The sequence below is a fragment of the Scardinius erythrophthalmus genome (assembly GCF_964197995.2).
Source record: "Scardinius erythrophthalmus genome assembly, chromosome: 7".
NCBI classification, from domain to species: Eukaryota; Metazoa; Chordata; class Actinopteri; order Cypriniformes; family Leuciscidae; genus Scardinius; species Scardinius erythrophthalmus.
Window position 1 is genome coordinate 46,878,904 of NC_138227.1, and position 25,977 is coordinate 46,904,880.

Consider the following 25,977-nt stretch of genomic DNA (forward strand, 5'->3'; position numbering starts at 1 on the left):
ATAGTTTTTGTTATTATTATTATTGGATTGGTTGATTAATATAAAAAATTGACAGTCCAACAATAGGCTGCTTTGTCAGTGGGATAACGGTTACCATACATTACCATGCGTCTTTTCAAATGCATTGCATGAGTACTGTCACAAGGACCTTGCTCTACGACCAGCTTGTAGTGTCTTTTATGCCATCGCAGGAATGGGAGGAAACTGAACCCCCTGGGCGAGGCAAAGGAGAGCTCCCTCTGGTGAGCCTGGTGAAATTGAATTCAGTAAACAATCCCTTTGGATCATTCCCATGTTCTTAAAGGGGGTGGTCACACAATAAAAGCCAAAGGGCCTGCTCCAGGTGGGAGGAAGATCCCATATGGTCTAGCGGTCAGGATTCCTGGTTTTCACCCAGGCGGCCCGGGTTCGACTCCCGGTATGGGAAGTTAGGGTTGTCTTTGCTTCACTTATCGAGACAGCCAGCACGTCTGTCTGTGCCAGTAGCTCTTTTAGCCAGCGGCGGAGCTTCAGCAACCTGATGGGTTGAGGTTCTGTCCCCAACCAGCGTGCCTTTGATAGCTCAGCTGGTAGAGCGGAGCACTATAGATGGCAAGTTGGCAATCCTTAGGTCGCTGGTTCAACTCCGGCTCGAAGGAGGTCTTTTTCACAACACGCAAACATTTCCTTGGCCGTCAGCGCTTGAGTTTGTGGTGCGGCATTTTGCAATCACGACTGCTGCTGGAGGGCAAAAGCCCATAGCCGTTTTTATTATTTCATTTTATTAGCCCATAGTTTTTGTTATTATTATTATTGGATTGGTTGATTAATATAAAAAATTGACAGTCCAACAATAGGCATGGGAAGTTAGGGTTGTCTTTGCTTCACTTATCGAGACAGCCAGCACGTCTGTCTGTGCCAGTAGCACTTTTAGCCAGCGGCGGAGCTTCAGCAACCTGATGGGTTGAGGTTCTGTCCCCAACCAGCGTACCTTTGATAGCTCAGCTGGTAGAGCGGAGCTCCATAGATGGCAAGTTGGCAATCCTTAGGTTGCTGGTTCAACTCCGGCTCGAAGGAGGTCTTTTTCACAACACGCAAACATTTCCTTGGCCATCAGCGCTTGACTTTGTGGTGCGGCATTTTGCAATCACGACCGCTGCTGGAGGGCAAAAGCCCATAGCCGTTTTTATTATTTCGTTTTCTTAGCCCATAGTTTTTGTTATTATTATTATTGGATTGGTTGATTAATATAAAAAATTGACAGTCCAACAATAGGCATGGGAAGTTAGGGTTGTCTTTGCTTCACTTATCGAGACAGCCAGCACGTCTGTCTGTGCCAGTAGCACTTTTAGCCAGCGGCAGAGCTTCAGCAACCTGATCGGTTGAGGTTCTGTCCCCAACCAGCGTACCTTTGATAGCTCAGCTGGTAGAGCGGAGCATTATAGATGGCAAGTTGGCAATCCTTAGGTCGCTGGTTCAACTCCGGCTCGAAGGAGGTCTTTTTCACAACACGCAAACATTTCCTTGGCCGTCAGCGCTTGAGTTTGTGGTGCGGCATTTTGCAATCACGACAGCTGCTGGAGGGCAAATGCCCATAGCCGTTTTTATTATTTCGTTTTATTAGCCCATAGTTTTTGTTATTATTATTATTGGATTGGTTGATTAATATAAAAAATTGACAGTCCAACAATAGGCATGGGAAGTTAGGGTTGTCTTTGCTTCACTTATCGAGACAGCCAGCACGTCTGTCTGTGCCAGTAGCACTTTTAGCCAGCGGCGGAGCTTCAGCAACCTGATGGGTTGAGGTTCTGTCCCCAACCAGCGTACCTTTGATAGCTCAGCTGGTATAGCGGAGCACTATAGATGGCAAGTTGGCAATCCTTAGGTTGCTGGTTCAACTCCGGCTCGAAGGAGGTCTTTTTCACAACACGCAAACATTTCCTTGGCAATCAGCGCTTGAGTTTGTGGTGCGGCATTTTGCAATCACGACCGCTGCTGGAGGGCAAAAGCCCATAGCCGTTTTTATTATTTCGTTTTATTAGCCCATAGTTTTTGTTATTATTATTATTGGATTGGTTGATTAATATAAAAAATTGACAGTCCAACAATAGGCTGCTTTGTCAGTGGGATAACGGTTACCATACATTACCATGCGTCTTTTCAAATGCATTGCACGAGTACTGTCACAAGGACCTTGCTTTACGACCAGCTTATAGTGTCTTTTATGCCATCGCAGGAATGGGAGGAAACTGAACCCCCTGGGCGAGGCAAAGGAGAGCTCCCTCTGGTGAGCCTGGTGAAATTGAATTCAGTAAACAATCCCTTCGGATCATTCCCATGTTCTTAAAGGGGGTGGTCACACAATAAAAGCCAAAGGGCCTGCTCCAGGCGGGAGGAAGATCCCATATGGTCTAGCGGTCAGGATTCCTGGTTTTCACCCAGGCGGCCCGGGTTCGACTCCCGGTATGGGAAGTTAGGGTTGTCTTTGCTTCACTTATCGAGACAGCCAGCACGTCTGTCTGTGCCAGTAGCACTTTTAGCCAGCGGCGGAGCTTCAGCAAGCTGATGGGTTGAGGTTCTGTCCCCAACCAGCGTGCCTTCGATAGCTCAGCTGGTAGAGCGGAGCACTGTAGATGGCAAGTTGGCAATCCTTAGGTCGCTGGTTCAACTCCGGCTCGAAGGAGGTCTTTTTCACAACACGCAAACATTTCCTTGGCCGTCAGCGCTTGAGTTTGTGGTGCGGCATTTTGCAATCACGACTGCTGCTGGAGGGCAAAAGCCCATAGCCGTTTTTATTATTTCGTTTTATTAGCCCATAGTTTTTGTTATTATTATTATTGGATTGGTTGATTAATATAAAAAATTGACAGTCCAACAATAGGCGGTCTTTTTCACAACACGCAAACATTTCCTTGGCCGTCAGCGCTTGAGTTTGTGGTGGGGCATTTTGCAATCACGACCGCTGCTGGAGGGCAAAAGCCCATAGCCGTTTTTATTATTTTGTTTTATTAGCCCATAGTTTTTGTTATTATTATTATTGGATTGGTTGATTAATATAAAAAATTGACAGTCCAACAATAGGCATGGGAAGTTAGGGTTGTCTTTGCTTCACATATCGAGACATCCAGCACGTCTGTCTGTGCCAGTAGCACTTTTAGCCAGCGGCGGAGCTTCAGCAACCTGATGGGTTGAGGTTCTGTCCCCAACCAGCGTACCTTTGATAGCTCAGCTGGTAGAGCGGAGCTCCATAGATGGCAAGTTGGCAATCCTTAGTTTGCTGTTTCAACTCCGGCTCGAAGGAGGTCTTTTTCACAACACACAAACATTTCCTTGGCCGTCAGCGCTTGAGTTTGTGGCTTGCTTTACGACCAGCTTATAGTGTCCTTTATGCCATCGCAGGAATGGGAGGAAACTGAACCCCCTGGGCGAGGCAAAGGAGAGCTCCCTCTGGTGAGCCTGGTGAAATTGAATTCAGTAAACAATCCCTTTGGATCATTCCCATGTTCTTAAAGGGGGTGGTCACACAATAAAAGCCAAAGGGCCTGCTCCAGGTGGGAGGAAGATCCCATATGGTCTAGCGGTCAGGATTCCTGGTTTTCACCCAGGCGGCCCGGGTTCGACTCCCGGTATGGGAAGTTAGGGTTGTCTTTGCTTCACTTTATTATTATTATTGGATTGGTTAATTAATATAAAAAATTGACAGTCCAACAATAGGCTGCTTTGTCAGTGGGATAACGGTTACCATACATTACCATGCGTCTTTTCAAATGCATTGCATGAGTACTGTCACAAGGACCTTGCTTTACGACCAGCTTATAGTGTCTTTTATGCCATCGCAGGAATGGGAGGAAACTGAACCCCCTGGGCGAGGCAAAGGAGAGCTCCCTCTGGTGAGCCTGGTGAAATTGAATTCAGTAAACAATCCCTTCGGATCATTCCCATGTTCTTAAAGGGGGTGGTCACACAATAAAAGCCAAAGGGCCTGCTCCAGGCGGGAGGAAGATCCCATATGGTCTAGCGGTCAGGATTCCTGGTTTTCACCCAGGCGGCCCGGGTTCGACTCCCGGTATGGGAAGTTAGGGTTGTCTTTGCTTCACTTATCGAGACAGCCAGCACGTCTGTCTGTGCCAGTAGCACTTTTAGCCAGCGGCGGAGCTTCAGCAACCTGATGGGTTGAGGTTCTGTCCCCAACCAGCGTGCCTTCGATAGCTCAGCTGGTAGAGCGGAGCACTGTAGATGGCAAGTTGGCAATCCTTAGGTCGCTGGTTCAACTCCGGCTCGAAGGAGGTCTTTTTCACAACACGCAAACATTTCCTTGGCCGTCAGCGCTTGAGTTTGTGGTGCGGCATTTTGCAATCACGACTGCTGCTGGAGGGCAAAAGCCCATAGCCGTTTTTATTATTTCGTTTTATTAGCCCATAGTTTTTGTTATTATTATTATTGGATTGGTTGATTAATATAAAAAATTGACAGTCCAACAATAGGCATGGGAAGTTAGGGTTGTCTTTGCTTCACTTATCGAGACAGCCAGCACGTCTGTCTGTGCCAGTAGCACTTTTAGCCAGCGGCGGAGCTTCAGCAACCTGATGGGTTGAGGTTCTGTCCCCAACCAGCGTGCCTTTGATAGCTCAAATGGTAGAGCGGAGCACTATAGATGGCAAGTTGGCAATCCTTAGGTTGCTGGTTCAACTCCGGCTCGAAGGAGGTCTTTTTCACAACACGCAAACATTTCCTTGGCCGTCAGCGCTTGAGTTTGTGGTGCGGCATTTTGCAATCCCGACCGCTGCTGGAGGGCAAAAGCCCATAGCCGTTTTTTTTATTTCGTTTTATTAGCCCATAGTTTTTGTTATTATTATTATTGGATTGGTTGATTAATATAAAAAATTGACAGTCCAACAATAGGCTGCTTTGTCAGTGGGATAACGGTTACCATACATTACCATGCGTCTTTTCAAATGCATTGCATGAGTACTGTCACAAGGACCTTGCTTTACGACCAGCTTATAGTGTCTTTTATGCCATCGCAGGAATGGGAGGAAACTGAACCCCCTGGGCGAGGCAAAGGAGAGCTCCCTCTGGTGAGCCTGGTGAAATTGAATTCAGTAAACAATCCCTTCGGATCATTCCCATGTTCTTAAAGGGGGTGGTCACACAATAAAAGCCAAAGGGCCTGCTCCAGGCGGGAGGAAGATCCCATATGGTCTAGCGGTCAGGATTCCTGGTTTTCACCCAGGCGGCCCGGGTTCGACTCCCGGTATGGGAAGTTAGGGTTGTCTTTGCTTCACTTATCGAGACAGCCAGCACGTCTGTCTGTGCCAGTAGCACTTTTAGCCAGCGGCGGAGCTTCAGCAACCTGATGGGTTGAGGTTCTGTCCCCAACCAGCGTGCCTTCGATAGCTCAGCTGGTAGAGCGGAGCACTGTAGATGGCAAGTTGGCAATCCTTAGGTCGCTGGTTCAACTCCGGCTCGAAGGAGGTCTTTTTCACAACACGCAAACATTTCCTTGGCCGTCAGCGCTTGAGTTTGTGGTGCGGCATTTTGCAATCACGACTGCTGCTGGAGGGCAAAAGCCCATAGCCGTTTTTATTATTTCGTTTTATTAGCCCATAGTTTTTGTTATTATTATTATTGGATTGGTTGATTAATATAAAAAATTGACAGTCCAACAATAGGCATGGGAAGTTAGGGTTGTCTTTGCTTCACTTATCGAGACAGCCAGCACGTCTGTCTGTGCCAGTAGCACTTTTAGCCAGCGGCGGAGCTTCAGCAACCTGATGGGTTGAGGTTCTGTCCCCAACCAGCGTGCCTTTGATAGCTCAAATGGTAGAGCGGAGCACTATAGATGGCAAGTTGGCAATCCTTAGGTTGCTGGTTCAACTCCGGCTCGAAGGAGGTCTTTTTCACAACACGCAAACATTTCCTTGGCCGTCAGCGCTTGAGTTTGTGGTGCGGCATTTTGCAATCCCGACCGCTGCTGGAGGGCAAAAGCCCATAGCCGTTTTTTTTATTTCGTTTTATTAGCCCATAGTTTTTGTTATTATTATTATTGGATTGGTTGATTAATATAAAAAATTGACAGTCCAACAATAGGCTGCTTTGTCAGTGGGATAACGGTTACCATACATTACCATGCGTCTTTTCAAATGCATTGCATGAGTACTGTCACAAGGACCTTGCTTTACGACCAGCTTATAGTGTCTTTTATGCCATCGCAGGAATGGGAGGAAACTGAACCCCCTGGGCGAGGCAAAGGAGAGCTCCCTCTGGTGAGCCTGGTGAAATTGAATTCAGTAAACAATCCCTTCGGATAATTCCCATGTTCTTAAAGGGGGTGGTCACACAATAAAAGCCAAAGGGCCTGCTCCAGGCGGCAGGAAGATCCCATATGGTCTAGCGGTCAGGATTCCTGGTTTTCACCCAGGCGGCCCGGGTTCGACTCCCGGTATGGGAAGTTAGGGTTGTCTTTGCTTCACTTATCGAGACAGCCAGCACGTCTGTCTGTGCCAGTAGCACTTTTAGCCAGCGGCGGAGCTTCAGCAACCTGATGGGTTGAGGTTCTGTCCCCAACCAGCGTGCCTTCGATAGCTCAGCTGGTAGAGCGGAGCACTGTAGATGGCAAGTTGGCAATCCTTAGGTCGCTGGTTCAACTCCGGCTCGAAGGACGTCTTTTTCACAACACGCAAACATTTCCTTGGCCGTCAGCGCTTGAGTTTGTGGTGCGGCATTTTGCAATCACGACTGCTGCTGGAGGGCAAAAGCCCATAGCCGTTTTTATTATTTCGTTTTATTAGCCCATAGTTTTTGTTATTATTATTATTGGATTGGTTGATTAATATAAAAAATTGACAGTCCAACAATAGGCTGCTTTGTCAGTGGGATAACGGTTACCATACATTACCATGCGTCTTTTCAAATGCATTGCATGAGTACTGTCACAAGGACCTTGCTTTACGACCAGCTTATAGTGTCTTTTATGCCATCGCAGGAATGGGAGGAAACTGAACCCCCTGGGCGAGGCAAAGGAGAGCTCCCTCTGGTGAGCCTGGTGAAATTGAATTCAGTAAACAATCCCTTCGGATCATTCCCATGTTCTTAAAGGGGGTGGTCACACAATAAAAGCCAAAGGGCCTGCTCCAGGCGGGAGGAAGATCCCATATGGTCTAGCGGTCAGGATTCCTGGTTTTCACCCAGGCGGCCCGGGTTCGACTCCCGGTATGGGAAGTTAGGGTTGTCTTTGCTTCACTTATCGAGACAGCCAGCACGTCTGTCTGTGCCAGTAGCACTTTTAGCCAGCGGCGGAGCTTCAGCAACCTGATGGGTTGAGGTTCTGTCCCCAACCAGCGTGCCTTTGATAGCTCAGATGGTAGAGCGGAGCACTATAGATGGCAAGTTGGCAATCCTTAGGTTGATGGTTCAACTCCGGCTCGAAGGAGGTCTTTTTCACAACACGCAAACATTTCCTTGGCCGTCAGCGCTTGAGTTTGTGGTGCGGCATTTTGCAATCACGACCGCTGCTGGAGGGCAAAAGCCCATAGCCGTTTTTTTTATTTCGTTTTATTAGCCCATAGTTTTTGTTATTATTATTATTGGATTGGTTGATTAATATAAAAAATTGACAGTCCAACAATAGGCTGCTTTGTCAGTGGGATAACGGTTACCATACATTACCATGCGTCTTTTCAAATGCATTGCATGAGTACTGTCACAAGGACCTTGCTTTACGACCAGCTTATAGTGTCTTTTATGCCATCGCAGGAATGGGAGGAAACTGAACCCCCTGGGCGAGGCAAAGGAGAGCTCCCTCTGGTGAGCCTGGTGAAATTGAATTCAGTAAACAATCCCTTCGGATCATTCCCATGTTCTTAAAGGGGGTGGTCACACAATAAAAGCCAAAGGGCCTGCTCCAGGCGGGAGGAAGATCCCATGTGGTCTAGCGGTCAGGATTCCTGGTTTTCACCCAGGCGGCCCGGGTTCGACTCCCGGTATGGGAAGTTAGGGTTGTCTTTGCTTCACTTATCGAGACAGCCAGCACGTCTGTCTGTGCCAATAGCACTTTTAGCCAGCGGCGGAGCTTCAGCAACCTGATGGGTTGAGGTTCTGTCCCCAACCAGCGTGCCTTCGATAGCTCAGCTGGTAGAGCGGAGCACTGTAGATGGCAAGTTGGCAATCCTTAGGTCGCCGGTTCAACTCCGGCTCGAAGGAGGTCTTTTTCACAACACGCAAACATTTCCTTGGCCGTCAGCGCTTGAGTTTGTGGTGCGGCATTTTGCAATCACGACTGCTGCTGGAGGGCAAAAGCCCATAGCCGTTTTTATTATTTCGTTTTATTAGCCCATAGTTTTTGTTATTATTATTATTGGATTGGTTGATTAATATAAAAAATTGACAGTCCAACAATAGGAATGGGAAGTTAGGGTTGTCTTTGCTTCACTTATCGAGACAGCCAGCACGTCTGTCTGTGCCAGTAGCACTTTTAGCCAGCGGCGGAGCTTCAGCAACCTGATGGGTTGAGGTTCTGTCCCCAACCAGCGTACCTTTGATAGCTCAGCTGGTAGAGCGGAGCTCCATAGATGGCAAGTTGGCAATCCTTAGTTTGCTGGTTCAACTCCGGCTCGAAGGAGGTCTTTTTCACAACACGCAAACATTTCCTTGGCCGTCAGCGCTTGAGTTTGTGGTGCGGCATTTTGCAATCACGACCGCTGCTGGAGGGCAAAAGCCCATAGCCGTTTTTTTTATTTCGTTTTATTAGCCCATAGTTTTTGTTATTATTATTATTGGATTGGTTGATTAATATAAAAAATTGACAGTCCAACAATAGGCTGCTTTGTCAGTGGGATAACGGTTACCATACATTACCATGCGTCTTTTCAAATGCATTGCATGAGTACTGTCACAAGGACCTTGCTTTACGACCAGCTTATAGTGTCTTTTATGCCATCGCAGGAATGGGAGGAAACTGAACCCCCTGGGCGAGGCAAAGGAGAGCTCCCTCTGGTGAGCCTGGTGAAATTGAATTCAGTAAACAATCCCTTCGGATCATTCCCATGTTCTTAAAGGGGGTGGTCACACAATAAAAGCCAAAGGGCCTGCTCCAGGCGGGAGGAAGATCCCATATGGTCTAGCGGTCAGGATTCCTGGTTTTCACCCAGGCGGCCCGGGTTCGACTCCCGGTATGGGAAGTTAGGGTTGTCTTTGCTTCACTTATCGAGACAGCCAGCACGTCTGTCTGTGCCAATAGCACTTTTAGCCAGCGGCGGAGCTTCAGCAACCTGATGGGTTGAGGTTCTGTCCCCAACCAGCGTGCCTTCGATAGCTCAGCTGGTAGAGCGGAGCACTGTAGATGGCAAGTTGGCAATCCTTAGGTCGCTGGTTCAACTCCGGCTCGAAGGAGGTCTTTTTCACAACACGCAAACATTTCCTTGGCCGTCAGCGCTTGAGTTTGTGGTGCGGCATTTTGCAATCACGACTGCTGCTGGAGGGCAAAAGCCCATAGCCGTTTTTATTATTTCGTTTTATTAGCCCATAGTTTTTGTTATTATTATTATTGGATTGGTTGATTAATATAAAAAATTGACAGTCCAACAATAGGAATGGGAAGTTAGGGTTGTCTTTGCTTCACTTATCGAGACAGCCAGCACGTCTGTCTGTGCCAGTAGCACTTTTAGCCAGCGGCGGAGCTTCAGCAACCTGATGGGTTGAGGTTCTGTCCCCAACCAGCGTGCCTTTGATAGCTCAGATGGTAGAGCGGAGCACTATAGATGGCAAGTTGGCAATCCTTAGGTTGCTGGTTCAACTCCGGCTCGAAGGAGGTCTTTTTCACAACACGCAAACATTTCCTTGGCCGTCAGCGCTTGAGTTTGTGGTGCGGCATTTTGCAATCCCGACCGCTGCTGGAGGGCAAAAGCCCATAGCCGTTTTTTTTATTTCGTTTTATTAGCCCATAGTTTTTGTTATTATTATTATTGGATTGGTTGATTAATATAAAAAATTGACAGTCCAACAATAGGCTGCTTTGTCAGTGGGATAACGGTTACCATACATTACCATGCGTCTTTTCAAATGCATTGCATGAGTACTGTCACAAGGACCTTGCTTTACGACCAGCTTATAGTGTCTTTTATGCCATCGCAGGAATGGGAGGAAACTGAACCCCCTGGGCGAGGCAAAGGAGAGCTCCCTCTGGTGAGCCTGGTGAAATTGAATTCAGTAAACAATCCCTTCGGATCATTCCCATGTTCTTAAAGGGGGTGGTCACACAATAAAAGCCAAAGGGCCTGCTCCAGGCGGGAGGAAGATCCCATATGGTCTAGCGGTCAGGATTCCTGGTTTTCACCCAGGCGGCCCGGGTTCGACTCCCGGTATGGGAAGTTAGGGTTGTCTTTGCTTCACTTATCGAGACAGCCAGCACGTCTGTCTGTGCCAGTAGCACTTTTAGCCAGCGGCGGAGCTTCAGCAACCTGATGGGTTGAGGTTCTGTCCCCAACCAGCGTGCCTTTGATAGCTCAGATGGTAGAGCGGAGCACTATAGATGGCAAGTTGGCAATCCTTAGGTTGCTGGTTCAACTCCGGCTCGAAGGAGGTCTTTTTCACAACACGCAAACATTTCCTTGGCCGTCAGCGCTTGAGTTTGTGGTGCGGCATTTTGCAATCACGACCGCTGCTGGAGGGCAAAAGCCCATAGCCGTTTTTTTTATTTCGTTTTATTAGCCCATAGTTTTTGTTATTATTATTATTGGATTGGTTGATTAATATAAAAAATTGACAGTCCAACAATAGGCTGCTTTGTCAGTGGGATAACGGTTACCATACATTACCATGCGTCTTTTCAAATGCATTGCATGAGTACTGTCACAAGGACCTTGCTTTACGACCAGCTTATAGTGTCTTTTATGCCATCGCAGGAATGGGAGGAAACTGAACCCCCTGGGCGAGGCAAAGGAGAGCTCCCTCTGGTGAGCCTGGTGAAATTGAATTCAGTAAACAATCCCTTCGGATCATTCCCATGTTCTTAAAGGGGTTGTCACACAATAAAAGCCAAAGGGCCTGCTCCAGGCGGGAGGAAGATCCCATATGGTCTAGCGGTCAGGATTCCTGGTTTTCACCCAGGCGGCCCGGGTTCGACTCCCGGTATGGGAAGTTAGGGTTGTCTTTGCTTCACTTATCGAGACAGCCAGCACGTCTGTCTGTGCCAGTAGCACTTTTAGCCAGCGGCGGAGCTTCAGCAACCTGATGGGTTGAGGTTCTGTCCCCAACCAGCGTGCCTTCGATAGCTCAGCTGGTAGAGCGGAGCACTGTAGATGGCAAGTTGGCAATCCTTAGGTCGCTGGTTCAACTCCGGCTCGAAGGAGGTCTTTTTCACAACACGCAAACATTTCCTTGGCCGTCAGCGCTTGAGTTTGTGGTGCGGCATTTTGCAATCACGACTGCTGCTGGAGGGCAAAAGCCCATAGCCGTTTTTATTATTTCGTTTTATTAGCCCATAGTTTTTGTTATTATTATTATTGGATTGGTTGATTAATATAAAAAATTGACAGTCCAACAATAGGCATGGGAAGTTAGGGTTGTCTTTGCTTCACTTATCGAGACAGCCAGCACGTCTGTCTGTGCCAGTAGCACTTTTAGCCAGCGGCGGAGCTTCAGCAACCTGATGGGTTGAGGTTCTGTCCCCAACCAGCGTGTCTTTGATAGCTCAGCTGGTAGAGCGGAGCACTGTAAATGGCAAGTTGGCAATCCTTAGGTCGCTGGTTCAACTCCGGCTCGAAGGAGGTCTTTTTCACAACACGCAAACATTTCCTTGGCCGTCAGCGCTTCAGTTTGTGGTGCGGCATTTTGCAATCACGACTGCTGCTGGAGGGCAAAAGCCCATAGCCGTTTTTATTATTTCGTTTTATTAGCCCATAGTTTTTGTTATTATTATTATTGGATTGGTTGATTAATATAAAAAATTGACAGTCCAACAATAGGCATGGGAAGTTAGGGTTGTCTTTGCTTCACTTATCGAGACAGCCAGCACGTCTGTCTGTGCCAGTAGCACTTTTAGCCAGCGGCGGAGCTTCATCAACCTGATGGGTTGAGGTTCTGTCCCCAACCAGCGTACCTTTGATAGCTCAGCTTGTAGAGCGGAGCTCCATAGGTGGCAAGTTGGCAATCCTTAGTTTGCTGGTTCAACTCCGGCTCGAAGGAGGTCTTTTTCACAACACGCAAACATTTCCTTGGCCGTCAGCGCTTGAGTTTGTGGTGCGGCATTTTGCAATCACGACCGCTGCTGGAGGGCAAAAGCCCATAGCCGTTTTTATTATTTCGTTTTCTTAGCCCATAGTTTTTGTTATTATTATTATTGGATTGGTTGATTAATATAAAAAATTGACAGTCCAACAATAGGCTGCTTTGTCAGTGGGATAACGGTTACCATACATTACCATGCGTCTTTTCAAATGCATTGCATGAGTACTGTCACAAGGACCTTGCTTTACGACCAGCTTATAGTGTCTTTTATGCCATCGCAGGAATGGGAGGAAACTGAACCCCCTGGGCGACGCAAAGGAGAGCTCCCTCTGGTGAGCCTGGTGAAATTGAATTCAGTAAACAATCCCTTTGGATCATTCCCATGTTCTTAAAGGGGGTGGTCACACAATAAAAGCCAAAGGGCCTGCTCCAGGTTGGAGGAAGATCCCATATGGTCTAGCGGTCAGGATTCCTGGTTTTCACCCAGGCGGCCCGGGTTCGACTCCCGGTATGGGAAGTTAGGGTTGTCTTTGCTTCACTTATCGAGACAGCCAGCACGTCTGTCTGTGCCAGTAGCACTTTTAGCCAGCGGCGGAGCTTCAGCAACCTGATGGGTTGAGGTTCTGTCCCCAACCAGCGTGCCTTTGATAGCTCAGATGGTAGAGCGGAGCACTATAAATGGCAAGTTGGCAATCCTTAGGTTGCTGGTTCAACTCTGGCTCAAAGGAGGTCTTTTTCACAACACGCAAACATTTCCTTGGCCGTCAGCGCTTGAGTTTGTGGTGCGGCATTTTGCAATCCCGACCGCTTCTGGAGGGCAAAAGCCCATAGCCGTTTTTTTATTTCGTTTTATTAGCGCATAGTTTTTGTTATTATTATTATTGGATTGGTTGATTAATATAAAAAAATTGACAGTCCAACAATAGGCTGCTTTGTCAGTGGGATAACGGTTACCATACATTACCATGCGTCTTTTCAAATGCATTGCATGAGTACTGTCACAAGGACCTTGCTTTACGACCAGCTTATAGTGTCTTTTATGCCATTGCAGGAATGGGAGGAAACTGAACCCCCTGGGCGAGGCAAAGGAGAGCTCCCTCTGGTGAGCCTGGTGAAATTGAATTCAGTAAACAATCCCTTCGGATCATTCCCATGTTCTTAAAGGGGGTGGTCACACAATAAAAGCCAAAGGGCCTGCTCCAGGCGGGAGGAAGATCTCATATGGTCTAGCGGTCAGGATTCCTGGTTTTCACCCAGGCGGCCCGGGTTCGACTCCCGGTATGGGAAGTTAGGGTTGTCTTTGCTTCACTTATCGAGACAGCCAGCACGTCTGTCTGTGCCAGTAGCACTTTTAGCCAGCGGCGGAGCTTCAGCAACCTGATGGGTTGAGGTTCTGTCCCCAACCAGCGTGCCTTTGATAGCTCAGATGGTAGAGCGGAGCACTATAGATGGCAAGTTGGCAATCCTTAGGTTGCTGGTTCAACTCCGGCTCGAAGGAGGTCTTTTTCACAACACGCAAACATTTCCTTGGCCGTCAGCGCTTGAGTTTGTGGTGCGGCATTTTGCAATCCCGACCGCTGCTGGAGGGCAAAAGCCCATAGCCGTTTTTTTTATTTCGTTTTATTAGCCCATAGTTTTTGTTATTATTATTATTGGATTGGTTGATTAATATAAAAAATTGACAGTCCAACAATAGGCTGCTTTGTCAGTGGGATAACGGTTACCATACATTACCATGCGTCTTTTCAAATGCATTGCATGAGTACTGTCACAAGGACCTTGCTTTACGACCAGCTTATAGTGTCTTTTATGCCATCGCAGGAATGGGAGGAAACTGAACCCCCTGGGCGAGGCAAAGGAGAGCTCCCTCTGGTGAGCCTGGTGAAATTGAATTCAGTAAACAATCCCTTCGGATAATTCCCATGTTCTTAAAGGGGGTGGTCACACAATAAAAGCCAAAGGGCCTGCTCCAGGCGGGAGGAAGATCCCATATGGTCTAGCGGTCAGGATTCCTGGTTTTCACCCAGGCGGCCCGGGTTCGACTCCTGGTATGGGAAGTTAGGGTTGTCTTTGCTTCACTTATCGAGACAGCCAGCACGTCTGTCTGTGCCAGTAGCACTTTTAGCCAGCGGCGGAGCTTCAGCAACCTGATGGGTTGAGGTTCTGTCCCCAACCAGCGTGCCTTCGATAGCTCAGCTGGTAGAGCGGAGCACTGTAGATGGCAAGTTGGCAATCCTTAGGTCGCTGGTTCAACTCCGGCTCGAAGGACGTCTTTTTCACAACACGCAAACATTTCCTTGGCCGTCAGCGCTTGAGTTTGTGGTGCGGCATTTTGCAATCACGACTGCTGCTGGAGGGCAAAAGCCCATAGCCGTTTTTATTATTTCGTTTTATTAGCCCATAGTTTTTGTTATTATTATTATTGGATTGGTTGATTAATATAAAAAATTGACAGTCCAACAATAGGCTGCTTTGTCAGTGGGATAACGGTTACCATACATTACCATGCGTCTTTTCAAATGCATTGCATGAGTACTGTCACAAGGACCTTGCTTTACGACCAGCTTATAGTGTCTTTTATGCCATCGCAGGAATGGGAGGAAACTGAACCCCCTGGGCGAGGCAAAGGAGAGCTCCCTCTGGTGAGCCTGGTGAAATTGAATTCAGTAAACAATCCCTTCGGATCATTCCCATGTTCTTAAAGGGGGTGGTCACACAATAAAAGCCAAAGGGCCTGCTCCAGGCGGGAGGAAGATCCCATATGGTCTAGCGGTCAGGATTCCTGGTTTTCACCCAGGCGGCCCGGGTTCGACTCCCGGTATGGGAAGTTAGGGTTGTCTTTGCTTCACTTATCGAGACAGCCAGCACGTCTGTCTGTGCCAGTAGCACTTTTAGCCAGCGGCGGAGCTTCAGCAACCTGATGGGTTGAGGTTCTGTCCCCAACCAGCGTGCCTTTGATAGCTCAGATGGTAGAGCGGAGCACTATAGATGGCAAGTTGGCAATCCTTAGGTTGATGGTTCAACTCCGGCTTGAAGGAGGTCTTTTTCACAACACGCAAACATTTCCTTGGCCGTCAGCGCTTGAGTTTGTGGTGCGGCATTTTGCAATCACGACCGCTGCTGGAGGGCAAAAGCCCATAGCCGTTTTTTTTATTTCGTTTTATTAGCCCATAGTTTTTGTTATTATTATTATTGGATTGGTTGATTAATATAAAAAATTGACAGTCCAACAATAGGCTGCTTTGTCAGTGGGATAACGGTTACCATACATTACCATGCGTCTTTTCAAATGCATTGCATGAGTACTGTCACAAGGACCTTGCTTTACGACCAGCTTATAGTGTCTTTTATGCCATCGCAGGAATGGGAGGAAACTGAACCCCCTGGGCGAGGCAAAGGAGAGCTCCCTCTGGTGAGCCTGGTGAAATTGAATTCAGTAAACAATCCCTTCGGATCATTCCCATGTTCTTAAAGGGGGTGGTCACACAATAAAAGCCAAAGGGCCTGCTCCAGGCGGGAGGAAGATCCCATATGGTCTAGCGGTCAGGATTCCTGGTTTTCACCCAGGCGGCCCGGGTTCGACTCCTGGTATGGGAAGTTAGGGTTGTCTTTGCTTCACTTATCGAGACAGCCAGCACGTCTGTCTGTGCCAATAGCACTTTTAGCCAGCGGCGGAGCTTCAGCAACCTGATGGGTTGAGGTTCTGTCCCCAACCAGCGTGCCTTCGATAGCTCAGCTGGTAGAGCGGAGCACTGTAGATGGCAAGTTGGCAATCCTTAGGTCGCTGGTTCAACTCCGGCTCGAAGGAGGTCTTTTTCACAACACGCAAACATTTCCTTGGCCGTCAGCGCTTGAGTTTGTGGTGCGGCATTTTGCAATCACGACTGCTGCTGGAGGGCAAAAGCCCATAGCCGTTTTTATTATTTCGTTTTATTAGCCCATAGTTTTTGTTATTATTATTATTGGATTGGTTGATTAATATAAAAAATTGACAGTCCAACAATAGGAATGGGAAGTTAGGGTTGTCTTTGCTTCACTTATCGAGACAGCCAGCACGTCTGTCTGTGCCAGTAGCACTTTTAGCCAGCGGCGGAGCTTCAGCAACCTGATGGGTTGAGGTTCTGTCCCCAACCAGCGTACCTTTGATAGCTCAGCTGGTAGAGCGGAGCTCCATAGATGGCAAGTTGGCAATCCTTAGTTTGCTGGTTCAACTCCGGCTCGAAGGAGGTCTTTTTCACAACACGCAAACATTTCCTTGGCCGTCAGCGCTTGAGTTTGTGGTGCGGCATTTTGCAATCACGACCGCTGCTGGAGGGCAAAAGCCCATAGCCGTTTTTTTTATTTCGTTTTATTAGCCCATAGTTTTTGTTATTATTATTATTGGATTGGTTGATTAATATAAAAAATTGACAGTCCAACAATAGGCTGCTTTGTCAGTGGGATAACGGTTACCATACATTACCATGCGTCTTTTCAAATGCATTGCATGAGTACTGTCACAAGGACCTTGCTTTACGACCAGCTTATAGTGTCTTTTATGCCATCGCAGGAATGGGAGGAAACTGAACCCCCTGGGCGAGGCAAAGGAGAGCTCCCTCTGGTGAGCCTGGTGAAATTGAATTCAGTAAACAATCCCTTCGGATCATTCCCATGTTCTTAAAGGGGGTGGTCACACAATAAAAGCCAAAGGGCCTGCTCCAGGCGGGAGGAAGATCCCATATGGTCTAGCGGTCAGGATTCCTGGTTTTCACCCAGGCGGCCCGGGTTCGACTCCCGGTATGGGAAGTTAGGGTTGTCTTTGCTTCACTTATCGAGACAGCCAGCACGTCTGTCTGTGCCAATAGCACTTTTAGCCAGCGGCGGAGCTTCAGCAACCTGATGGGTTGAGGTTCTGTCCCCAACCAGCGTGCCTTCGATAGCTCAGCTGGTAGAGCGGAGCACTGTAGATGGCAAGTTGGCAATCCTTAGGTCGCTGGTTCAACTCCGGCTCGAAGGAGGTCTTTTTCACAACACGCAAACATTTCCTTGGCCGTCAGCGCTTGAGTTTGTGGTGCGGCATTTTGCAATCACGACTGCTGCTGGAGGGCAAAAGCCCATAGCCGTTTTTATTATTTCGTTTTATTAGCCCATAGTTTTTGTTATTATTATTATTGGATTGGTTGATTAATATAAAAAATTGACAGTCCAACAATAGGAATGGGAAGTTAGGGTTGTCTTTGCTTCACTTATCGAGACAGCCAGCACGTCTGTCTGTGCCAGTAGCACTTTTAGCCAGCGGCGGAGCTTCAGCAACCTGATGGGTTGAGGTTCTGTCCCCAACCAGCGTGCCTTTGATAGCTCAGATGGTAGAGCGGAGCACTATAGATGGCAAGTTGGCAATCCTTAGGTTGCTGGTTCAACTCCGGCTCGAAGGAGGTCTTTTTCACAACACGCAAACATTTCCTTGGCCGTCAGCGCTTGAGTTTGTGGTGCGGCATTTTGCAATCCCGACCGCTGCTGGAGGGCAAAAGCCCATAGCCGTTTTTTTTATTTCGTTTTATTAGCCCATAGTTTTTGTTATTATTATTATTGGATTGGTTGATTAATATAAAAAATTGACAGTCCAACAATAGGCTGCTTTGTCAGTGGGATAACGGTTACCATACATTACCATGCGTCTTTTCAAATGCATTGCATGAGTACTGTCACAAGGACCTTGCTTTACGACCAGCTTATAGTGTCTTTTATGCCATCGCAGGAATGGGAGGAAACTGAACCCCCTGGGCGAGGCAAAGGAGAGCTCCCTCTGGTGAGCCTGGTGAAATTGAATTCAGTAAACAATCCCTTCGGATCATTCCCATGTTCTTAAAGGGGGTGGTCACACAATAAAAGCCAAAGGGCCTGCTCCAGGCGGGAGGAAGATCCCATATGGTCTAGCGGTCAGGATTCCTGGTTTTCACCCAGGCGGCACGGGTTCGACTCCCGGTATGGGAAGTTAGGGTTGTCTTTGCTTCACTTATCGAGACAGCCAGCACGTCTGTCTGTGCCAGTAGCACTTTTAGCCAGCGGCGGAGCTTCAGCAACCTGATGGGTTGAGGTTCTGTCCCCAACCAGCGTGCCTTCGATAGCTCAGCTGGTAGAGCGGAGCACTGTAGATGGCAAGTTGGCAATCCTTAGGTCGCTGGTTCAACTCCGGCTCGAAGGAGGTCTTTTTCACAACACGCAAACATTTCCTTGGCCGTCAGCGCTTGAGTTTGTGGTGCGGCATTTTGCAATCACGACTGCTGCTGGAGGGCAAAAGCCCATAGCCGTTTTTATTATTTCGTTTTATTAGCCCATAGTTTTTGTTATTATTATTATTGGATTGGTTGATTAATATAAAAAATTGACAGTCCAACAATAGGCATGGGAAGTTAGGGTTGTCTTTGCTTCACTTATCGAGACAGCCAGCACGTCTGTCTGTGCCAGTAGCACTTTTAGCCAGCGGCGGAGCTTCAGCAACCTGATGGGTTGAGGTTCTGTCCCCAACCAGCGTACCTTTGATAGCTCAGCTGGTAGAGCGGAGCTCCATAGGTGGCAAGTTGGCAATCCTTAGGTTGCTGGTTCAACTCCGGCTCGAAGGAGGTCTTTTTCACAACACGCAAACATTTCCTTGGCCGTCAGCGCTTGAGTTTGTGGTGCGGCATTTTGCAATCCCGACCGCTGCTGGAGGGCAAAAGCCCATAGCCGTTTTTTTTATTTCGTTTTATTAGCCCATAGTTTTTGTTATTATTATTATTGGATTGGTTGATTAATATAAAAAATTGACAGTCCAACAATAGGCTACTTTGTCAGTGGGATAACGGTTACCATACATTACCATGCGTCTTTTCAAATGCATTGCATGAGTACTGTCACAAGGACCTTGCTTTACGACCAGCTTATAGTGTCTTTTATGCCATCGCAGGAATGGGAGGAAACTGAACCCCCTGGGCGAGGCAAAGGAGAGCTCCCTCTGGTGAGCCTGGTGAAATTGAATTCAGTAAACAATCCCTTCGGATCATTCCCATGTTCTTAAAGGGGGTGGTCACACAATAAAAGCCAAAGGGCCTGCTCCAGGCGGGAGGAAGATCCCATATGGTCTAGCGGTCAGGATTCCTGGTTTTCACCCAGGCGGCCCGGGTTCGACTCCCGGTATGGGAAGTTAGGGTTGTCTTTGCTTCACTTATCGAGACAGCCAGCACGTCTGTCTGTGCCAGTAGCACTTTTAGCCAGCGGCGGAGCTTCAGCAACCTGATGGGTTGAGGTTCTGTCCCCAACCAGCGTGCCTTTGATAGCTCAGATGGTAGAGCGGAGCACTATAGATGGCAAGTTGGCAATCCTTAGGTTGCTGGTTCAACTCCGGCTCGAAGGAGGTCTTTTTCACAACACGCAAACATTTCCTTGGCCGTCAGCGCTTGAGTTTGTGGTGCGGCATTTTGCAATCACGACCGCTGCTGGAGGGCAAAAGCCCATAGCCGTTTTTTTTATTTCGTTTTATTAGCCCATAGTTTTTGTTATTATTATTATTGGATTGGTTGATTAATATAAAAAATTGACAGTCCAACAATAGGCTGCTTTGTCAGTGGGATAACGGTTACCATACATTACCATGCGTCTTTTCAAATGCATTGCATGAGTACTGTCACAAGGACCTTGCTTTACGACCAGCTTATAGTGTCTTTTATGCCATCGCAGGAATGGGAGGAAACTGAACCCCCTGGGCGAGGCAAAGGAGAGCTCCCTCTGGTGAGCCTGGTGAAATTGAATTCAGTAAACAATCCCTTCGGATCATTCCCATGTTCTTAAAGGGGGTGGTCACACAATAAAAGCCAAAGGGCCTGCTCCAGGCGGGAGGAAGATCCCATATGGTCTAGCGGTCAGGATTCCTGGTTTTCACCCAGGCGGCCCGGGTTCGACTCCCGGTATGGGAAGTTAGGGTTGTCTTTGCTTCACTTATCGAGACAGCCAGCACGTCTGTCTGTGCCAGTAGCACTTTTAGCCAGCGGCGGAGCTTCAGCAACCTGATGGGTTGAGGTTCTGTCCCCAACCAGCGTGCCTTTGATAGCTCAGCTGGTAGAGCGGAGCACTATAGATGGCAAGTTGGCAATCCTTAGGTTGCTGGTTCAACTCCGGCTCGAAGGAGGTCTTTTTCACAACACGCAAACATTTCCTTGGCCGTCAGCGCTTGAGTTTGTCTGTGCCAGTAGCACTTTTAGCCAGCGGCGGAGCTTCAGCAACCTGATGGGTTGAGGTTCTGTCCCCAACCAGCGTGCCTTTGATAGCTCAGCTGGTAGAGCGGAGCACTATAGATGGCAAGTTGGCAACCCTTAGGTTGCTGGTTCAACTCCGGCTCGAAGGAGGTCTTTTTCACAACACGCAACCATTTCCTTGGCCGTCAGCGCTTGAGTTTGTCTGTGCCAGTAGCACTTTTAGCCAGCGGCGGAGCTTCAGCAACCTGATGGGTTGAGGTTCTGTCCCCAACCAGCGTGCCTTTGATAGCTCAGCTGGTAGAGCGGAGCAATATAGATGGCAAGTTGGCAATCCTTAGGTTGCTGGTTCAACTCCGGCTCGAAGGAGGTCTTTTTCACAACACGCAAACATTTCCTTGGCCGTCAGCGCTTGAGTTTGTGGTGCGGCATTTTGCAATCACGACCGCTGCTGGAGGGCAAAAGCCCATAGCCGTTTTTATTATTTCGTTTTATTAGCCCATAGTTTTTGTTATTATTATTATTGGATTGGTTGATTAATATAAAAAATTGACAGTCCAACAATAGGCTGCTTTGTCAGTGGGATAACAGTTACCATACATTACCATGCGTCTTTTCAAATGCATTGCATGAGTACTGTCACAAGGACCTTGCTTTACGACCAGCTTATAGTGTCTTTTATGCCATCGCAGGAATGGGAGGAAACTGAACCCCTCTGGTGAGCCTGGTGAAATTGAATTCAGTAAACAATCTCTTCGGATCATTCCCATGTTCTTAAAGGGGGTGGTCACACAATAAAAGCCAAAGGGCCTGCTCCAGGCGGGAGGAAGATCCCATATGGTCTAGCGGTCAGGATTCCTGGTTTTCACCTAGGCGGCCCGGGTTCGACTCCCGGTATGGGAAGTTAGGGTTGTCTTTGCTTCACTTATCGAGACATCCAGCACGTCTGTCTGTGCCAGTAGCACTTTTAGCCAGCGGCGGAGCTTCAGCAACCTGATGGGTTGAGGTTCTGTCCCCAACCAGCGTACCTTTGATAGCTCAGCTGGTAGAGCGGAGCTCCATAGATGGCAAGTTGGCAATCCTTAGTTTGCTGGTTCAACTCCGGCTCGAAGGAGGTCTTTTTCACAACACGCAAACATTTCCTTGGCCGTCAGCGCTTGAGTCTGTGGCTTGCTTTACGACCAGCTTATAGTGTCCTTTATGCCATCGCAGGAATGGGAGGAAACTGAACCCCCTGGGCGAGGCAAAGGAGAGCTCCCTCTGGTGAGCCTGGTGAAATTGAATTCAGTAAACAATCCCTTTGGATCATTCCCATGTTCTTAAAGGGGGTGGTCACACAATAAAAGCCAAAGGGCCTGCTCCAGGTGGGAGGAAGATCCCATATGGTCTAGCGGTCAGGATTCCTGGTTTTCACCCAGGCGGCCCGGGTTCGACTCCCGGTATGGGAAGTTAGGGTTGTCTTTGCTTCACTTTATTATTATTATTGGATTGGTTGATTAATATAAAAAATTGAGTCCAACAATAGGCTGCTTTGTCAGTGGGATAACGGTTACCATACATTACCATGCGTCTTTTCAAATGCATTGCATGAGTACTGTCACAAGGACCTTGCTTTACGACCAGCTTATAGTGTCTTTTATGCCATCGCAGGAATGGGAGGAAACTGAACCCCCTGGGCGAGGCAAAGGAGAGCTCCCTCTGGTGAGCCTGGTGAAATTGAATTCAGTAAACAATCCCTTCGGATCATTCCCATGTTCTTAAAGGGGGTGGTCACACAATAAAAGCCAAAGGGCCTGCTCCAGGCGGGAGGAAGATCCCATATGGTCTAGCGGTCAGGATTCCTGGTTTTCACCCAGGCGGCCCGGGTTCGACTCCCGGTATGGGAAGTTAGGGTTGTCTTTGCTTCACTTATCGAGACAGGCAGCACGTCTGTCTGTGCCAGTAGCACTTTTAGCCAGCGGCGGAGCTTCAGCAACCTGATGGGTTGAGGTTCTGTCCCCAACCAGCGTGCCTTCGATAGCTCAGCTGGTAGAGCGGAGCACTGTAGATGGCAAGTTGGCAATCCTTAGGTTGCTGGTTCAACTCCGGCTCGAAGGAGGTCTTTTTCACAACACGCAAACATTTCCTTGGCCGTCAGCGCTTGAGTTTGTGGTGCGGCATTTTGCAATCACGACTGCTGCTGGAGGGCAAAAGCCCATAGCCGTTTTTATTATTTCGTTTTATTAGCCCATAGTTTTTGTTATTATTATTATTGGATTGGTTGATTAATATAAAAAATTGACAGTCCAACAATAGGCATGGGAAGTTAGGGTTGTCTTTGCTTCACTTATCGAGACAGCCAGCACGTCTGTCTGTGCCAGTAGCACTTTTAGCCAGCGGCGGAGCTTCAGCAACCTGATGGGTTGAGGTTCTGTCCCCAACCAGCGTACCTTTGATAGCTCAGCTGGTAGAGCGGAGCTCCATAGGTGGCAAGTTGGCAATCCTTAGGTTGCTGGTTCAACTCTGGCTCGAAGGAGGTCTTTTTCACAACACGCAAACATTTCCTTGGCCGTCAGCGCTTGAGTTTGTGGTGCGGCATTTTGCAATCTCGACCGCTGCTGGAGGGCAAAAGCCCATAGCCGTTTTTATTATTTCGTTTTATTAGCCCATAGTTTTTGTTATTATTATTATTGGATTGGTTGATTAATATAAAAAATTGACAGTCCAACAATAGGCTGCTTTGTCAGTGGGATAACAGTTACCATACATTACCATGCGTCTTTTCAAATGCATTGCATGAGTACTGTCACAAGGACCTTGCTTTACGACCAGCTTATAGTGTCTTTTATGCCATCGCAGGAATGGGAGGAAACTGAACCCCCTGGGCGAGGCAAAGGAGAGCTCCCTCTGGTGAGCCTGGTGAAATTGAATTCAGTAAACAATCCCTTCGGATCATTCTCATGTTCTTAAAGGGGGTGGTCACACAATAAAAGTCAAAGGGCCTGCTCCAGGCGGGAGGAAGATCCCATATGGTCTAGCGGTCAGGATTCCTGGTTTTCACCCAGGCGGCCCGGGTTCGACTCCCGGTATGGGAAGTTAGGGTTGTCTTTGCTTCACTTATCGAGACAGCCAGCACGTCTGTCTGTGCCAGTAGCACTTTTAGCCAGCGGCGGAGCTTCAGCAACCTGATGGGTTGAGGTTCTGTCCTCCACCAGCGTGCCTTTGATAGCTCAGCTGGTAGAGCGGAGCACTATAGATGGCAAGTTGGCAATCCTTAGGTTGCTGGTTCAACTCCGGCTCGAAGGAGGTCTTTTTCACAACACGCAAACATTTCCTTGGCCGTCAGCGCTTGAGTTTGTCTGTGCCAGTAGCACTTTTAGCCAGCGGCGGAGCTTCAGCAACCTGATGGGTTGAGGTTCTGTCCCCAACCAGCGTGCCTTTGATAGCTCAGCTGGTAGAGCGGAGCACTATAGATGGCAAGTTGGCAATCCTTAGGTTGCTGGTTCAACTCCGGCTCGAAGGAGGTCTTTTTCACAACACGCAAACATTTCCTTGGCCGTCAGCGCTTGAGTTTGTCTGTGCCAGTAGCACTTTTAGCCAGCGGCGGAGCTTCAGCAACCTGATGGGTTGAGGTTCTGTCCCCAACCAGCGTGCCTTTGATAGCTCAGCTGGTAGAGCGGAGCACTATAGATGGCAAGTTGGCAACCCTTAGGTTGCTGGTTCAACTCCGGCTCGAAGGAGGTCTTTTTCACAACACGCAAACATTTCCTTGGCCGTCAGCGCTTGAGTTTGTCTGTGCCAGTAGCACTTTTAGCCAGCGGCGGAGCTTCAGCAACCTGATGGGTTGAGGTTCTGTCCCCAACCAGCGTGCCTTTGATAGCTCAGCTGGTAGAGCGGAGCAATATAGATGGCAAGTTGGCAATCCTTAGGTTGCTGGTTCAACTCCGGCTCGAAGGAGGTCTTTTTCACAACACGCAAACATTTCCTTGGCCGTCAGCGCTTGAGTTTGTGGTGCGGCATTTTGCAATCACGACCGCTGCTGGAGGGCAAAAGCCCATAGCCGTTTTTATTATTTCGTTTTATTAGCCCATAGTTTTTGTTATTATTATTATTGGATTGGTTGATTAATATAAAAAATTGACAGTCCAACAATAGGCTGCTTTGTCAGTGGGATAACAGTTACCATACATTACCATGCGTCTTTTCAAATGCATTGCATGAGTACTGTCACAAGGACCTTGCTTTACGACCAGCTTATAGTGTCTTTTATGCCATCGCAGGAATGGGAGGAAACTGAACCCCTCTGGTGAGCCTGGTGAAATTGAATTCAGTAAACAATCTCTTCGGATCATTCCCATGTTCTTAAAGGGGGTGGTCACACAATAAAAGCCAAAGGGCCTGCTCCAGGCGGGAGGAAGATCCCATATGGTCTAGCGGTCAGGATTCCTGGTTTTCACCTAGGCGGCCCGGGTTCGACTCCCGGTATGGGAAGTTAGGGTTGTCTTTGCTTCACTTATCGAGACATCCAGCACGTCTGTCTGTGCCAGTAGCACTTTTAGCCAGCGGCGGAGCTTCAGCAACCTGATGGGTTGAGGTTCTGTCCCCAACCAGCGTACCTTTGATAGCTCAGCTGGTAGAGCGGAGCTCCATAGATGGCAAGTTGGCAATCCTTAGTTTGCTGGTTCAACTCCGGCTCGAAGGAGGTCTTTTTCACAACACGCAAACATTTCCTTGGCCGTCAGCGCTTGAGTCTGTGGCTTGCTTTACGACCAGCTTATAGTGTCCTTTATGCCATCGCAGGAATGGGAGGAAACTGAACCCCCTGGGCGAGGCAAAGGAGAGCTCCCTCTGGTGAGCCTGGTGAAATTGAATTCAGTAAACAATCCCTTTGGATCATTCCCATGTTCTTAAAGGGGGTGGTCACACAATAAAAGCCAAAGGGCCTGCTCCAGGTGGGAGGAAGATCCCATATGGTCTAGCGGTCAGGATTCCTGGTTTTCACCCAGGCGGCCCGGGTTCGACTCCCGGTATGGGAAGTTAGGGTTGTCTTTGCTTCACTTTATTATTATTATTGGATTGGTTGATTAATATAAAAAATTGAGTCCAACAATAGGCTGCTTTGTCAGTGGGATAACGGTTACCATACATTACCATGCGTCTTTTCAAATGCATTGCATGAGTACTGTCACAAGGACCTTGCTTTACGACCAGCTTATAGTGTCTTTTATGCCATCGCAGGAATGGGAGGAAACTGAACCCCCTGGGCGAGGCAAAGGAGAGCTCCCTCTGGTGAGCCTGGTGAAATTGAATTCAGTAAACAATCCCTTCGGATCATTCCCATGTTCTTAAAGGGGGTGGTCACACAATAAAAGCCAAAGGGCCTGCTCCAGGCGGGAGGAAGATCCCATATGGTCTAGCGGTCAGGATTCCTGGTTTTCACCCAGGCGGCCCGGGTTCGACTCCCGGTATGGGAAGTTAGGGTTGTCTTTGCTTCACTTATCGAGACAGCCAGCACGTCTGTCTGTGCCAGTAGCACTTTTAGCCAGCGGCGGAGCTTCAGCAACCTGATGGGTTGAGGTTCTGTCCC